This window comes from Equus quagga, chromosome 15, assembly GCF_021613505.1.
Source record: "Equus quagga isolate Etosha38 chromosome 15, UCLA_HA_Equagga_1.0, whole genome shotgun sequence".
Lineage (NCBI taxonomy): Eukaryota > Metazoa > Chordata > Mammalia > Perissodactyla > Equidae > Equus > Equus quagga.
This window is the reverse complement of record NC_060281.1, coordinates 36,404,844-36,422,486: the sequence shown is the minus strand read 5'-3', so window position 1 is coordinate 36,422,486 and position 17,643 is coordinate 36,404,844. Positions and strand designations below refer to the sequence as shown.

Below are 17,643 nucleotides of genomic sequence, written 5' to 3'. Positions count from 1 at the left end.
CTCTTTCCGTCGCTGGATAAACAGGCTGAGCGCTCCGGGTGACGCACTGAGGTTGAGTTCTCGTTTGAAGTTCAGGAATCAATACTGGTAGCTCCGGAGGGAGCTGCAGGGATTTCCCGATTTCCTCAAGTTGATGTGGTGGAAGCAGTGCCGAGAGTAGAAGCGGGATACGCCTGCAGATTTGAAATTGAGCGCAACCGAGATGGTGGAACGTCTTTTTTTGGTAAGGTTTTGCTTGAAATGCAAAAGATGAGATGAGAAAGTTCCCGTTTGTTTGCACCACGTATTTCTAACTCTTAGAAAGAAGTCTATTGAAACCCAACTTTCTTCTGAAGAAATTCTTCCAGGCATTTATTTGCAACGCGCTTCTTTACGCCTCACATCCCTGCTCTTGGCTCAAAAGAAGTCTGAAGAGCTGGATTGTGGCCGCAGAAAGCCAGGGTCGCTGAACAACCAGTGGTAACTACACATGCAGCCATCCTCTCTCAGTCTTACTACAGGCGCAGAGGCGATGTAGGTGAGCCCCTCACAAGTCGAGACGATGATCTCAAATTTGGATGTGCGGATGGTTTGTGACCGCCTGGCGGACACTCACAGCTTGTGGAGAGTAAGAAAAGCAGAGGATGCATTATGGAAGATCTCCAGGTTTCCTGACTTCTGTAGGTGGAGAAAGGGGCTGCTTTCCTGCTTTCTGGATGTGTAGCAGCTTGATTTTTTTTCCCCTTGGTGACTAAAATAAGAGTAGAATTTTTTTAAACAAGATACTGTTAAGATTCTTGCGGTGTATCCTCCTGTGGATTTCTGCTTAAGCTCTGTGATACCAGCATCTGAAACTCTGCAAAGAGCTCTGATCTGGAGGTATGGGTTGTTTAGTTGTGTGGAAGGAGGATGTCCCTGGAGCGTAAGTAGAGTGAGATTGAAAAGGATTTATTGGGATTGGGAGAACAAGAGTTTATTCTTTATTTGGGGAAAATAAAGAAATGAGCTTTCCCTTAGACTGATCTTGGGCCCTAAAGTTCAAAATGTTTGCCATTTCAGACCAGAAACTAACTTAGAACACCCAGAGAAGTATCATTTCCCTTCACCAGATTTCAACGGAGGTGATAGCTATCTTTTCCTCATTGGTAGTGTGTTTGTAGTTAAATGGATTTTATGTAAGCTCCAGAGTTTGAGGGCCTCTGACCAAAAAAGTGACCACCAGCACATCAAGTCGTCAGCCACTGGCAGAGAAATCTAGCAAAATATTTTAGTGAAAGCTTCTAAGCCTTCTGCAACCTAGGTTAGGAAGGAGCTAGAATAAAAGAACCGCAAAAGAACTTGAGTTCTTAATTTTCTGATCTGGAATCAGATGGCTTGTCCTTTAGACTGCACAGACCCACATTTCCTGATGTTCAGATTCCGTACAAGTGGAAACTGACTGGGTGGTTGAGAAAACTGCAACTGGCTTCTCAAGCCTACTGACGGTGGCCCACGTGCTGGTGATTGCCGAGAGCGCTTGGAGAGATTGGATGAATAACAGAACTAACAACAAATAACTTTAGGACTGAGCACAGTTGCCTCCCTGTGTCCCAAAATGGTTAGCAAAGAATTCCCACAGCCATAACAACTCCGTTTGACAACGTTTCAGGTAGCAGATCTTAGGACGTGCGAGAAAGGAGGGAAAAAGGTTGGAGGTACTGGGGATTGAACCCAGGACCTCGTGCATGCTAAGCACGCGCTCTACCACTGAGCTATACCCCCTGCGGCAGCCCCTCTATCAGAGGGCCGCTGTGACCCTTAGATGTCCGCGGTTGTTTGAGTCAGCGGACTGAGCCATCAAGACAAAGCTACTTTATGTTCGATTCTGCTACTTCTAAACTTCCTACACTACATCCTCTCTCAGGCGCTGCTACTCCAGGAGAAAGGTACCTTAATGGTACACAGAAAGGTACGGTTCCTGATTCGTGGGCAGCTCGTGATCAACCCCCCTCGAAGTCGGCTTCCTATCAGTTTAGATTGCCTGCAGCGCGCTTCCATTCTTGGGTGTCCGGGGATACTTCATTCTCCTGCAACTTTTCTTCACATTACTTTGTTCTCTCTTGACTCCTGGATACTTTAATGTTTTACATGGTTGAAAAGTAAAACTGACTCAAGTGTGTGTGAAGATACTCTAAAATTGAATAAAATAGACACAAATCTAATTGCATTTCAAAAGGATAACGTAACCACATTGAAGAGAAAAAGAAAGAACACATTCAAGTAAATATTGTACATGGTATTCTGTCCTAATTGTAAAGAGAAAAGCCCCCCAACAAATCTTAACCTCTATATAGTAGGGTTATTTTTTGTAGTATTAAGGATATAGCAATTCTGATACTTTGCGTGAATTTTATTTATTTTTATTTGTGGCTGTGTGAATTTACTTTTGTGTGATTGGGGAAATTAATATATATACTGCTGTTGGAAATCAGGGCTCTTGCTGTGAGAAAGGGAGGTAAGAAATAGCCCTGTTAGCTAAGGATGGGGATTAGAGGCATCAGGATGAAATTATATATATGTGTGTGTGCATATATATACAAGTAAAATTATATACATATATAATTATATGCATATATATAAATTTATATGTGTATATAAAATTGCCATTTTCCCCCAGATGTGTCTGCTAACAGGACCTAGAAGAAACAATACATCAGTAGAAATAAGCAATGCTAGCCCTATATCTGGATTTTTAAATACCATTCCCCACTAAAGGAGACCAGAGCTACTTGTAGAAGTCACTGACTCTAGGATAAGGGAAAGTGCAAGATGAACCTAAGACATCTTTGTGAGCTAGAATATAGGCACCTAAAAATGTTGGGGACGATTCAAAAGGATCCAGAAGCCAACTTGAAGGACCACTCACTGGTCAAATCTGGGACACTTTGACCACGAATAATGACAATAAATGATTATAATCGTTGGATACTTAAATGAATAAACATGAAAGAAGAGAAAGTTTTCTTTACAGTGGTATGCCAACTAATAAATATAGAAGTAATAATAGTTAGAAATCACCATTTGGCAATGATAAGAATAATGATCGACTCAGGCAAAATTCATAAATCAATGCTAAAAAACATAGGTAAAATTTTGATGAGGATCGGGTTATTTATATAGTCTCAGAGTATTTCTCTACAGATTACTTATTAATTGCAAAGGGGAAAATTATCATTTTATAGGGAAAGAAACCTGGTAGATACAACTTTAACCAAGTAATCAAAGCTAATATCACTAATAATGGGAAAAACTGACAAAACATGCCTCCTGGTGTAATAGAGGGAAACAACACCATTTCTGTGTTATTCCTCCCAAATATTCATACTCTAAATCTAGTCTAATTGTAACATAAGTTGAAGAACATTCTACAAAATCATTGCCATCTTCTCTTCAAAAACATATCAATCTCATGAAAGACAAGAAGATTAAGAAACCATTCCTAATTAAAGGAGACTAAAGAGTAACCAAATTCATATGTGATCCTGGAATAGACCCTACTTTGGGAGAGAAATTTCTGTAAAGGATTTTATTGGTAAAATTAAAGTTAATGTAGACTGTATATTAGATAGCACTATTTTATCAGTGTTAAGTTTCCTGAATTTGATCATTGTTCTGTGGTAAGGAAATTTTCTTGCTCTTAAGAAGTACATACTAAAGTGTACAATAAAAAGATTATGAAGGCCAGCCTGGGTGGCCTAATGGTCAAATTTGGTGTGTTCCACTTTGGCAGCCCAGGTTTCATTCCTGGGTGCAGACCTACACCACTTGTCTCAGTGGCCATGCTGTGGCAGTGGCTCGCATACAAAATAGAGGAAGATTGACAACAGATATTAGCTCAGGGTGAATCTTCCTCAGCAAAAAAAAGAAAAAGAAAAGGTAGAAGTGTATAATAAAAAGATATAATGTCTGCAAATTGTTCTCAAATAGTTTAGAAAAATAATAGTGTTTGTCAAAATATATACATACATATATATTCTATGGTTCTTGGTTATTGAGGGATAGGCAACATGGTGTTCTGAAATGATCTCAAGATTTGGACAGTATGTACTTCTCAGGTGGTTCCCATACTATTTAAAATGTTGCTAAGCAGAGACAAAGATGCAGATTTCCCAATTTATATTAGAATTTAGCAGGTGTTTTGCTCTGTTTCCCTTTCATGCTCCTTGCTTGTGAGTTAATCAATTTCGGACATTTGAAAGAGATTGAATTTCTTTCTCAGAGCCGGGAGGTGAAGAAAGGCTGCCCTGGTAAGGAAAGAAAGAGTGAGGTTGGGAGACAGACTCCCTCCCCTCTCTATTATTCAGAAGTAAAGATGAGCACAGACAGTGATTAATTTGAAACCATAAAAACCCCTTGAAGGGGCTGATGGTAGACTAGAAATTTTGAGGAGTATCTGGAAATACAAAGCAGAAATGATTGTATGGACAGGAAACAGGAGAGCAAATGGCTGTTCTTTCTCTACAGTGAAAACGTCCTAGACACCTGCGAATTATTTGTCTTCTTGTTTTGGCAGCTAATAATTTCCATTTGGACACACATACCCAAAAAACTTTTTTTGCTACTTCTTTAGTAGCATATTTGATGTTAATTTTATTTAGAGATTTGTCAGCGCAAAATAACCAATAACCATTCTGTAGATAAGAGAAATAAGGTGCGTTTTACTTGAGCCAGAGTGAGGATTATAACCCAGGAAGACCTTAGAAACCTTTCCGGAGCAGTATGGTTTTCAGTACAGTCTTGTATCTTTTTAGAACAAAGACCATACATTAAACACACCCAGGTTATGTTTTCATCAAAGTTTCAAAGAGGTATTTAGTTGCAAATTAACGGGTCAACATGATCCCGATGTCAAGAAAGAGACTAATCTGGGCATTACCCACAGGGCATTATCAATAGGGTGTAGGGAGGGGAAATATGCATTCTTACCTTGAGAGAGTGCATTCTTTCATGGTAAAAGCAGATGTACAATGTATGTTTGATAGGCCATAACTCAGGCTTTTTAGCTCAAGCCGAATCAGTTTTGAAGTCCAACAGTTACCCTATATACCTCAATATGTGAAAAATCTCTTCTCAGATTTTAAAAGAAAGAGAACAAGATGAGTGATAAAATAAAAGGAAATTGGATAGTATGAAATAGCAATTCGGCACAAGTAGGGTGTCTGAGTCATTTAAATCAGGTTCTTCTTTTTTTTTTTTTCCATATTTGGCAGGACTCCAGCCACACAGCTATCATTTGCAGTAGCATCGACCCACTCATTCACCTAGTATTCTCGGGCTTATTGTTGAACCAAACTTTTGGTGATGGAGAGAGAAGATAAGTAGAGAAATCAGAGGGAAGACTTTTGGTTCCTTGTCCTAAAAACTCCAGAGAAAACGAAGGAAACTCAAGCAATTTTTCCTCAGGCCTCTTATTTTCTTCTTCTTTTCCTGTTTTTCCTTCTCTCAATAATAGTGGAAAATAGAAGCCAAGATGATGAATTTGTTAATATGGCGGCACACTTATTGTTTTGGGTTTAGGGGATCCTATGCAGTAGTACGCTGAATAATGGCTCCCAAAGATATCAGGTCCCAATCCCTAGAACCTGTAAATGTTACCTTATATGGAAAAACTGTCTTTGCAGGCGCGATTACATTAAGGATCTTGAAACGGGTAGATTACCTTGGATTATCTGGGTAGGCCCAAGGTAACCAAATGTCCCTATAAAAAAGAGGCAGAAGGAGATTTCACACACAGAGGAGAAGGCAATGTGACCATGGAGACAGAGTGGAGTGATGCTACCACAAGCCAAGGAATGCTGGCAGCCACCAGAAGCTGGAAGAGGCCAAGGATGGATTCTTCCCTAGAGCCTCTGCAGAGGACATCACTCTGCCAGTGTCCTGATTTTGGTCTGGTGATATACTAATTTCAGACTTCAGGCCTCTGGAAGAGTGAAAGAATACATTTCTGTTGTTTTAAGCTGCCAAGTTTATAGTAGTTTTTTATGGCTATCACGCACAACTAACAGACCATGTAAACTTCTGCTCTGCAACCTGCTTTGAGTGGGTTTAAGCCTCATGAAGTTTAAATAGTGTAGCATTAAAATGAACGTCTTGGATCACGTGTTTACTTTTCTTGTGAGCAGGCAATGAGTAAAGGACAAAAAAAGCCCCAAGAGAATAGCTTACACCGTGTTTCTTAAACACCAGGCAGCTACTGCTTGGAGGTGCCAGGAGTCGAACCCGGGACCTCATGCATGCGAAGCACGCGCTCTACCACTGAGCTACACCCCCTTGCTGTGAGCCTAGGTGTGGCCCTGAGCTCCACTGTGGAGGTTCTTCAGAAACTATCTTACTATATTCTGTGGACCCCTCTCTTCCCAATTCCTCTTTGCTGTTTTAGCAGTAGTGGGTTTAAGAGCAGGATTTGTGACAGCTTTAAAATAGAAGACCCCTGGGAGCTGTGGGGGGTACTGATTCTTTAACAAATAAAGCTTGAAATGGAACACAAAATATTGAAAACGTGCATCAGAAAATTGACCAGATTTTCCCTGCATATAACACTTCTTACTATTTGCTGTTTGCTCCATAGGAATGTTAAGGGCAAAATTTTGATGGGAAAAACCCGAGTGAGAATAAAAACCACGGGCAATTTGTTACCAATTCATTACCAAGGGTCTGTTCATTTTTATTACAGCCTGAAGGCAACTAAGAAGGTTCATGAAATAGTCCAGGAGAACAATGCCCAGTGCATGAACTAAACAGCAGATTTAGGGGTAGAAAGAAGTGTGGAATTTTGAAAGCAAGTTAATAGGTAGATAGACAGATTGGAGAGACCTATTGGGTTTTGCAGACCAAGAAAGAAAGGCAGGGCATAAAAAGAGCCCAATCATTCAACAAACAGGAGGAAAAGAAAAAGAGAGATATTTGTTGTTGTTGTTGTTACTCTTTGGGAGAATGGAAGAGAGACTAGGAGAAGGAGAGGGGTTTGGTGTTAGGCTTGTTGAATTTAGCATATTTATCTATGGGATCCCAGCTGTCAATGTAGCACAGTGAACTCTCAGCCCAGTGGTCTGATCTGAATACTTGGGGGTGGGAGTGATCAGCAGGCACAAGAATGTAGAGTGAGTAGAATGAGAACTGAAGGAGTCCTTTGAGATTGAGAGATCAGGAACAATTGTATAAAGCAAAAAAATGAACTTTTTCCTAGACTGATCTTGAACCCTAGGATTCACAGTGGTTAGTACCATGGCCTTGAAACTCCCAATGAAGACCCAGAAAAACTCACTTCCTGGTACCAGACTCCTAGTAGGTGTTATCTCTTCCTCATTCATCTACGTCTTTGCCTCTATTAGTAAGTATATCATTGAATCTCTTTTGAAATTGAAAGGACCTTATCAGTTTGGCAGATTTCCCTATCAGTTGGCTCATGGGGCTGGTAGAATAGATAGGAGGAAAAGGAAGTTTCAGGTTTCACCGAGATTGAGCACTAGAGAAGTGGCCCCCACAAAAGGCTGCAAGCTCTGGTATATGAGTGTGTGTGTGTGTGTGTGAGAGAGAGAGAGAGGGCTGGGAGGATAAGTGGGAAATTATCCAGGCTGTTCGATGGCATGAAAGCACAATTATGAAAGTTTCCAGAGTCATCAAATAATTATCCTCTAAATTGCACTTGGAGAAACCTAGCTCCTGGTTGGATTACCACAAGTTCCTCACAAGGAGATTTTGTTTTGTTTCTGTTTGCCCCAAAATACACTGAACACCAAAATTGTTTATTAATTTTCTGTAACAGCGTTCAAACTCTGTCCATTGCGTGCTTGAAATATCTACTCACTGGGAAATGGTAGGATGAGTTCCAAATATATGAGATTCTTCTGATGAAATAACCATTTATCTCGGGTGATAGAACTCACTCATACCCAATTACTCTATTCAGGAAACCTGCAGACATACAAAGTGCTTTTTATTTTATTTTTTTTGTGAGAAAGATTGACCCTGAGCTAACATCTGTTGCCAGTCTTGCTCTTTTTTTTTCTCTCCAAAGCCCCAGTGCATAGTTGTATATCCTAGTTGTACGTCATTCTAGTTTTTTTATATGGAATGCCACTACAGCATGGTTTGATGAGTGGTATTTAGGTCTGCACCCAGGATCTGAACCAGCGAACCCTGCGCTGCCCAAGCCAAGCATGAGAACTTAACTACTCAGCCACTGGGCCACCCCAGAAGTGCATTTCTAATGCATCTAAGACCAGGGAGAAAACTGTAACTGGTTGCGTGCCATTTTTAAAAAGTTGACGGGCCAGGATGAAGGGATAAAGAAGATGTGGTATATACATATGATGGAACACTATTCAGTAATGTAAAAAAAGGAAATCTTGCCATTTGCTACAACAAGGATGGGCCTTGAAGACATTATGCTAAGTGAGATAAGTCAGAGAAAGACAAATACCATATGATGTCCTTTGTATGTGGAATCTAAGAAAAAAAAGTGAACTAGAGAAAACAGAGAGTGGAATGGTGGGTACCGAAGCCTGAGGGGTCGGCAAATGGGCACGATGTTTAAGGGCACATACTTGCAACTGGTAGATAAATAAGTCGTGGAGATCTAACACGCAATACAGGAATTAAAGACAACAAAACTGTATTATAAACATTAAACTTGCTAAGAGACTAGATCTTAATTGTTCCCACCACTAGAAGAAATTATAATTATATGATGTGATAAAGGTGTTAGCTAACAGACACAACACACACAAAGTTGACAGATGAAAAGGGGTGAAGTTTTCACGAAAAGAGCTTCTATGTTATGCTCTGGAAACTGAATTCACGCTCATGATTTTCTTTAGTGTTTACAACATCTCAATTTGTTGACATGGACAGGGAGGTTTAGTTATATTGCTCTAAGTCTCCCACCATGATTGAATTTGAAGAAACTGTTCCCAAAGTAGGCAGTAAAGGACTGAGCAACCTTTTTGTCTCCTATTAAATGTCTTTGAAAAAATAAAGTACTGCGTTTTGAGTCAGAATGACTGCATAGCCTAATGGATGGTGCCTGCTTCCACATTCCTGTGCAGCCAATGGTCCTGCCCAACTGCCACCTCCTGTACATTCACACAGGGTTTCACACACGTGGCTGCATCCCCTCCCTGCCCAGAGCTCCTTAATCTTTAATTTCTCCCCGAAGAAAGCTAAACAAAAGATGAACATGTTGTAGGATAGAACCCCAAAATAAAACAGAGTTGACTTTTCAGAATTCATCTACAATGTACTTTAAAATGAGTCATTCTTGTCCTGGGCCAAAGTTACACACGGGTTCACATCAAAGAAGTACCTTAGTTTGACACACGTTGTTTTTATTGACATATAATTTTTTGAAATTTCCATCTATGTTTCCTATGGCTTTCTCATACTAAGCTTTTGGCTTTTTCACCCTATCTTCTTCTCCCATAACTTACAGAGGTGGAGTCCCTTGGAGAAGTCTATGATTAGAAGGGGAAAGAGTATTTCCATTTGGGCATGAAGCCTAATATAATACAGAAAAGTAATAGTGATAATTTATGATCTTCTTTTTCATGTTTTGTCTATTTTCCTTTTGCAACTTGATGAATTCCCTCAGTTGGAGCATATGAATACTTTTCTCCTGACACAGTGGATGTAAGTGGCAAAAAGACGTTGTGAAACTGTACTTTGAAAACAAAGAGAGAGAAAATATGTCAACAGAATAGAAAATGACCCCTTGCTGAGCACTAGTTCTGAATCTTTTTTTGAAGAAGTAAATCCCAAAGCCAAGACAACTTGGGAAAGATCTTATCCTGGTTAGAGTGTTGCTGAGTGGAAACAAAGATACAAACTTCCCAGTTCATACAGGAAGTTAGCATGATCTCGACTGCAAAACTTGCAAAATTTTTATTAAAAAGTAGAAGAAACCACATCAAATTCTATTGTGTATATTGATTCAAAAATATTAATAAATATATTACCATGGAAGAGGAACAGATCAATGATTAGAACGCAAAAATGGTTCAACAATAGAAATAACATTTTTTTAAATTTTTTTCCTACATTGGAATAGGAAATTGGAAAAATTAAAATACAGCCATATATTTATAATATATGTCCTCTTGATCCACGTCACAGCACTCAAAACAGTGATTCTCAAACTTTAATGTGCAAAAGAATCACTTGGGGATCCTGTTGAAATGCTGGTTCTAGTTCAGCGGGTCTGGGATGGAGCTGACCTTCTGCGTTTCTAACAAGCTCTCAGGAGCCGCCAACTTTTTTGGTCCAAGGACCACACTGACCAAGCATTTGGAAAATTTCTTCCCGGTAGAGGGCGCTACTATCTCAGGTAAATTTAAGTCATCTATTTAAGTCCAATTCTCGGCTAAGAGTAAAGACAGAACAAAACTGGAAATTAATCTGTGAATTTTGAGATTTTCAGCCAAATGTACTTCTCAAAGGAACTACCGCGGCCATAGTGTGCCTTCTCCACGTTAATTGATGAACGTAAATTTCTCAATTTTCCAGTTTGGAAGGGTCCGCTTTTCTCCTTTTTCAACCTGCAGTCTGATTATGGCCAACATGGCTCAGGAAACAAAAGAAACTAAGAAAAATTGCACGAGAGACTGTGTTTTCCTTTTGTTAAATCTTTCCATCCTTATCTTTTCTTTCTTGCTTTATTAATAATACTGCAAAAAGGAACCAAAGGCAAAAGAAGTCGGCAGTTTGGCGACGTCTTGTTTCGAAATCTCGAGCTGCTGAGCGAGCCGAGTCTTTGTCTTCTCCTTCCATCTTTTCCTCCTTTTGCTTACGCAGCCACCCTAGGTGTTGCCAAGCACGAGCTGTAGAAACAGGGCAGTAAAATAATATTAACGAACGGCAAGTCTTTGTGAAACAGGTTTACTTTCCTTTTGAGCAGGAAAAGGAGTAAAACAGTGTAAAAGACAATAGACCGAAAATGGAGGTGCCGGGGATTGAACCCGGGGCCTCGTGCATGCTAAGCACGCGCTCTACCACTGAGCTACACCCCCTCGGCAAAATGCTCCACTCGGGAATATATTCAAGATAGAACACAGCCATTTTGGGCGGGTTTTGCAAAAGTTAGAATCAAGTCAAAGTACATTCTACTTGATCTCGCTATTTCCAAAATCTTAAATCTAAGCTTTGTGTTACGTTTGGCTGAAAAAAGTGTAGACTTCATTCTAGACCGAAAGGTCCCATTGGTGATCCTGGGATCCTTGCACTCCTTTCAGTCTGGAGTCACTTCCCTGCCAGTAGAAGAGCCTGGGATGAAACATTTTCTCTCATGTCTTCACTCTCTCTTTTCTTCTCTTTCCCTGACGCTCTAAAGGGCTGCCAGAAAGCCACGAAGTATAACGCGAGAGATACAGACCATATTAGCTCCAGAAGGGGAAAGAATACGGAAGGACAAATGCAGAGTTGTTCGTGTCTGTCACCCGGGAGAGACAGCGCGCTGGCGATGACCGCGCCCCCTTTCGGGCAGAATACTCTCCGCCGTCAGGAGAACGTCAGGACAGCGATTTAAGCAAGGGGGCTACACCTGCGATGCGCATTAGCCCTTTGTAAAACCCTCCTCACAGCTGGACTGGTTCACCAACCGCATCCTTCTCTGAGACTCTGAGTCTCTCCCTTCCGGTCCAACAAACCTACAGAGCCTCAACTAACCTTGGGGAAGTCGCTTATAAGAGCAAAAGATATAATAAGGTAGTGTGGTAAATTGTACTTCTCCAGAGATTAAAAGGACATTAATAACAATGAAAAATAAATGAATCAAATAACCAGCTCAAGGGGCCAGCCCGGTGGCAGAGTGGTTAAGTTCGTCCTCTACTTCGGGGGCCCAAGGTTTGCTGGTTGGATCCTGCGCGGACATGGTGCTGCTCATCAAGCCATGCTGAGGCTGCATCCCACATAGCGCAACCAGAAGGACCTACAACTAAAATATACAACTATGTACTGGGGGCTTTGGGAAGAAGAAGAAGAAAAAAAAAAGATTGGCAACAGAGGTTAGCTCAGGTGCCAATCTTTAAAAAAAAAAAATCAGCTCAAGATGTTAGAAAATGAACAACAAAATAAACCAGAAGAATGCGTAAGGAAGGGTTGATAAAGACAAACTCAGAAAACAATGAGTTAAAAAATTCAAATAAACAAAAACCTGAATATTTGAAAAGTCAATAAAATAAACAAACCTCTAGCCAACCTTCTCAAGAAAACAGAAAATAAGTGCAAACATGCAAAATTAGAACTGACTGGAGGAAATAACCCTCAAAACAGAAGAACTTTTTAAAAATCATAAGAAATGTTATAGCACAATTCAGCAAATGATTTGAAAACTTAGATGAAGTGGATTTTGTAAATTCAGTATTCCTAAATTAATCCATGTAGAAACAGAAAGTCTAAATATATCATCATGTTAGAAAAATAGAGAAAATGGTTGAATAGGCACACCCCCAAAAAGGACACCAAGAGCAAATACTTTCACAAGGACAGTCTATCAAACTGCTAAATATCAGAAAATCATGATTGCTGCTGAAATTATTCAAAGCACAGAAAAAGCAGGAACTTTCCTGTTCATTTATAAAGTGAATATAACCACCACAAACATTTTCAATTTGCACCAAAAATGAAAACTACAAGCCCATTTCACATAACACAGGATGCCCAAGAAATTTCAGAAATGCAAAGATCAGCGTTTGTTAAGGAAGTTATTGACAAAGACTTTCTCCTCTACCAAACTCTACTCAGGGTCCCCTCAACACTTTTTCAACTAGACCTTGACTTTCAGACTTCTGTCTTCATCTCTGTGTTGTCCAGTTTTAGTGAGAATCCCACTAAGTTGGTTTAAGTAGAATCCTCATCCTCCATATCTGATCACTCTCCATGTGTAATTGAGTTCCTCATCCTTTGCCATCCCCCAGGTGATGTCTGATTACTTTGGCCTGATTTCAGCAAGAATCCCATTAGGTATCTTTAGTCACGATCGTTCCTTACCTCTGATGTTTCCTCTTAGTAATTTTCTAGCCACTGGCACCCTACCCACTCCCAACACCCACTCCTTGGCTATAAATTCCCACTTGCCCATGCTGTATTTGGAATTGATCCCAGTTCTATACTGAGGCCTCTTTTCCCCTATTGCTCTTTCCCCCTATTCCCCTGAAAGAAATCTACTTTGCTTTAGCTACTGTCCAGCTCTGGTTTTTCTTTAACAAAATTAATATAATCCATCATACTGATAGAGGCAAGGAGAAAAAAACATACATGATTGTCTCCATAGATGCAGAAAAGCTATTTGACAAAAGTCAACATATATTTAATATTATAGTGGGTTGAAGAGTGTGCCCCTCAAATTTATGTCCACTTGGAACCTCAGAATGTGACCTTGTTTAGAAATAGGGTTATTGTAGATGTAATTGGTTAAGATGAGATCATACCGAACTAGAGTGAGCACTAAATCAAATGACTGATATCTTCATAAGACAAAAATATACAGAGACAGAGATACACAGAGGGAAGAAGGCCATGTGACAAGGAGGCAGAGATTGCAGAGATTGCAGTGATGCAACTACAAGCCATGGATTGCTGAGAGCCAGCAAGAAACTAAGATGAGGCAAAGAAGGTTCTTCCCTAGAGACTTCAGAGGGTGCATGACCCTCTTGACACCTTGGTTTTGGCCTTCTGACCTAGAGAACAGTGAGAGAATAAATTCCTGCTATTTTAAGCCACCGAATTTGTGGCAATGTGTCATGGCAGCCATAAGAAACTAATGAAATATGCTAAAAGCACTCAATAAAATAAAAATTGATGGACATGCCTCAACACAATAACATGCTTATATACTTCAGGGCAAAAACAAGCCTTTTAGTTAATTAGGAAACACTAGTGGCTTTGCTAGTAAAGACAGGAACAAAATAAAGATGCTTACTATTTCCACTGATATTTAATATTAAGTTGGAGACAGTTGTCAACTCAATTAACAAGACTGTTAAAGACCTAAAAGTGAAAGAAGCAGGGGAAACTATGTTATGATTCAGAGTTATGATCAGATATCCAAAAGAATAAATGAAAAAACTACTACAAAACAATGAGATTTTAGTAAAGTGGTACATTAGAAAAATAACACACAAAAGTCAATATTCTTAATATACACACACAAAAAAAAAACACAATAAAATATATAATGCAGGGAGTGATGTCAGTGTCATGGCAGAGTGAGCTTGCCTGGGACTCTCTCCCCTCCAACTTACAACAAAAAGGAGCAACCATATTCCAACAGAAAATATCCTCATAGCACAGGAATTCTTGAGGAGTCACGGCAGCCAAACAACAGAGGGTGGAGAGACTGGAGTCCCCCTCGGAGGAGTTGAAACCAGGTAAGAGAGAACTTTGCTCCCTCCCCTAAAGACTGGGATCACTGCCCTGGGAGGCTCCGTGAGGGAAGGAGTGGGGGAAGGGTCGTGCATCCGCAGGATCACCCAGGACTCCCTAGGTCCTTGCAGCCTAGAGGGAATCCCTCTAACAGTACAAAAGCTTTCACCCGGTGTGACCTCATTGAACCAAGACCCCAGGAGACCAGATAGTGAGAGCAGATCAGGAAACCGGGGATTGCGGCAAGAGAAAGTGCCCTGCCACCCCTGCACTGTGCCAGCCATCTTGGCTGAAGGCGGAGGGCTCAGAATACTCAGCTCTCAACCTCCATCCAGTGGCGATAGGCTGTAACTGCAACTGAATAACAATCACAATGGGAAAAAACCGTTCTTCCAGCATCAAGCAATTCATCAAAACTCCAGACCAGAGGGAAAACAAATACCCAGAATTCTGTCCTGAGGACTCAGAAATAAGTAAACAGCAATGACTGCAGAATAGCTATCATCAAAACACTCAATGAGGTAAAAGAGAATATGGAGAAACAATTCAACGAGTTCAGGAGCTACTTCACAAAAGAGATTGAAACTATAAAGAAGAATCAATCAGAAATACTAGAGATGAAAGACACAATGGAACAGATAAAACAACATATGGATTCCCTGAATGCTCATGTGGACACCATAGAGGAGTGAATCAGCAGAATCGAAGATAGACATGTTGAGTTGCTCCAGACAGAGGAGAGAGAACTGAGACTAAAAAGAAATGAAGAAAGTCTCTGAGAAATATCCACCTCAATGAGGAGGTGCAACATAAGAATTATAGGTATCCAAGAAGGTGAAGAAAAGGAGAATGGAGCAGAAGGTGTGCTCAAAGAAATAATAGCAGAGAACTTCCCAAATCTAGGGAATGAGAGAGAAATGTGTGTGGAAGAAGTTTTCAGATCTTCTAGATTTGTCAATGTAAAAAGACATACTGCAAGGCATATAGTAGTAAAACTGGCAAAAATGAATGACAAAGAAAGAACACTCAGGGCAGCAAGGCAGGAAAAAATAACCTAAAAAGGAACCCCTGTCAGACTTTCAGCAGATTTCTCTGCAGAAACCTTACAAGCTAGGGGAGAATGGAATGACATATTCAAAACTTTAAAAGATAAAAATCTTCAGCCAACAATACTCCATCCAGCAAAAATATCCTTCAGATATGGGGAGAAATTAAATGTTTTCCAAACAAAGAAAAGCTGAGGGACTTTGTAGCCAAGAGACCCCACCACATGAAATCCTCAAGAAGGCCCTCATACCTGAAAAAAGAAAAAAAAGGGAGAAAGGGGTCATAAAACACAGAGTAAGGAGACAAATAGATAGCATTAGAATAGGATAGCAAATATTCACCTATAGCATTAGGATAAAGGGAAGGAAAACACCAAAAACAAAGACAATCTTGTCACTTTAACCACAAACTCATGGGACAAGTTGGAATAAGCTATGAGAGAAACAACTTAGGAGGGGAGGAGGAAAGGAACTGAATCAGTTTAGACTAAGGAAATACGAGGACATCAGAAAATGGACTATGTTATGCACAAGATTCTGAATACAAACTTCAAGGTAGCCACTAAACTAAAAAGCAGAACAAAGACATAAAAAATAAACAAGGAAAAAAATAAGAAACATGGCATAAGAAACTGCAGAAGTCAATGGGTAGACCAAAACACACAGGATGAGAAACAAAGGAAATGCAGGAAAACTGGAAAATGAGTGACAGATTGACAGCATTAAGCCCTCATACATCAGTAATCACGTGACATGTAAATGGATTGAACTCTCCAATAAAAAGACACAAAGTGGCAAGATGGATTAGGGAACAAGATCCAACAATTTGTTGCCTCCAGGAAACACATCTCAGCTCCAACGACAAATACAAGCTCAGAGTGAAGGGGTGGAAGAAGATACTCCAAGCTAATGGCAAACAAAAGAAAGCAGGTGTCTTCCTAACAGATTCTACAAGGCCAACATCATGCTAATATGAAAGCCTGACAAGGACAGCATGAAAAAGAAGAACTACAGGCCAATATTGCTGATAAACATAGATGCAAAAATCCTCAACAAGATTTTGGCAACCCAAATTCAGCAATACACCAAAAGGATCATATATCATGATCAAGTGGGATTCATACCAGCGACACAGGGATGGTTCAACATCCACAAATCAATCAATATGATACACCACATCAACAAATTGAGGAATAAAAACCACATGATCATCTCAATAGATGCATAGAAGACATTTGACAAGATCCAACAGCCATTTATGATAAAAACTCTTAACAAAGTGGGGATAGAAGGAAATTACTACAACATAATAAAGGATATATGTGACAAACCCACAGCCAGCATCGTCTCAATGGCCAAAAACTGAGCACTGTCCCCCTGAGAACAGGAACGAGACAAGGATGCCCTCTATCACCACTCTTATTCAATATAGTACTGGAGGTTTTGGCCAGAGCAATCAGGCAAGAGAAAGGAATAAAAGGAATCCAAATAGGGAGGGAAGAAGTGAAACTCTCAATGTTTGCAGATGACATGATCTTATATATAGAAACCCCCAACGAATCCATTGGAAAACTTTTAGAAATAATCAACAACTACAGCAAACTTGCAGGTATAAAATCAGCTTACATAAATCAGTAGCATTTCTATCCTCTAATAACAAACTAACAGAAAAAGAACTCAAGAACACAATACCATTCACAATTGCAACAAAAAGAATAAAATACCTTGGGATGAATTTAACTAAGGAAGTGAAAGACCTATACAATGAAAACTACAAGGCTTTCCTGAAAGAAATGGATGATGACATAAACAGATGGAAAGACATTCCATGTACCTGGATTGGAAGAATAAACATAGTTAAAATGTTCATACTACCTAAAGCAATCTACAGATTCAACGCTATCCCAATCAGAATCCCAATGACATTCTTTACAGAAATTGAACAAAGAATCCTAAAATTCATATGGGGCAACAAAAGACTCCGAATTGCTAAAGCAATCCTGAGAAAAAAGAACAAAGCTGGAGGCATCACAATTCCTGACTTCAAAACATACTACAAAGCTACAGTAATCAAAACAGCATGGTACTGATACAAAAACAGGTGCACAGATCGATGGAACAGAATTGAAAGCCCAGAAATAAAACCACACATCTATGGACAGCTTATCTTCGACAAAGGAGCTGAGGGCATACAATGGGGAAAGGAAAGTCTTTTCAACAAATG

At 39.9% G+C, this 17,643-nt stretch overlaps 3 non-coding genes across 3 annotated transcripts; all 3 read right to left on the bottom strand.

Moving 5' to 3' along the window:
- Positions 1-1,668: 1,668 nt before the first annotated feature.
- Positions 1,669-1,740, bottom strand: TRNAA-AGC (transfer RNA alanine (anticodon AGC)). The gene has a single exon. It is a non-coding gene; the product is annotated as a tRNA-Ala (tRNA).
- Positions 1,741-6,216: 4,476 nt separating this feature from the next.
- TRNAA-CGC (transfer RNA alanine (anticodon CGC)) lies at positions 6,217-6,288 on the bottom strand. The gene has a single exon. It is a non-coding gene; the product is annotated as a tRNA-Ala (tRNA).
- Positions 6,289-10,949: 4,661 nt separating this feature from the next.
- TRNAA-AGC (transfer RNA alanine (anticodon AGC)) lies at positions 10,950-11,021 on the bottom strand. The gene has a single exon. It is a non-coding gene; the product is annotated as a tRNA-Ala (tRNA).
- Between the last annotated feature and the right edge of the window lie 6,622 nt (positions 11,022-17,643).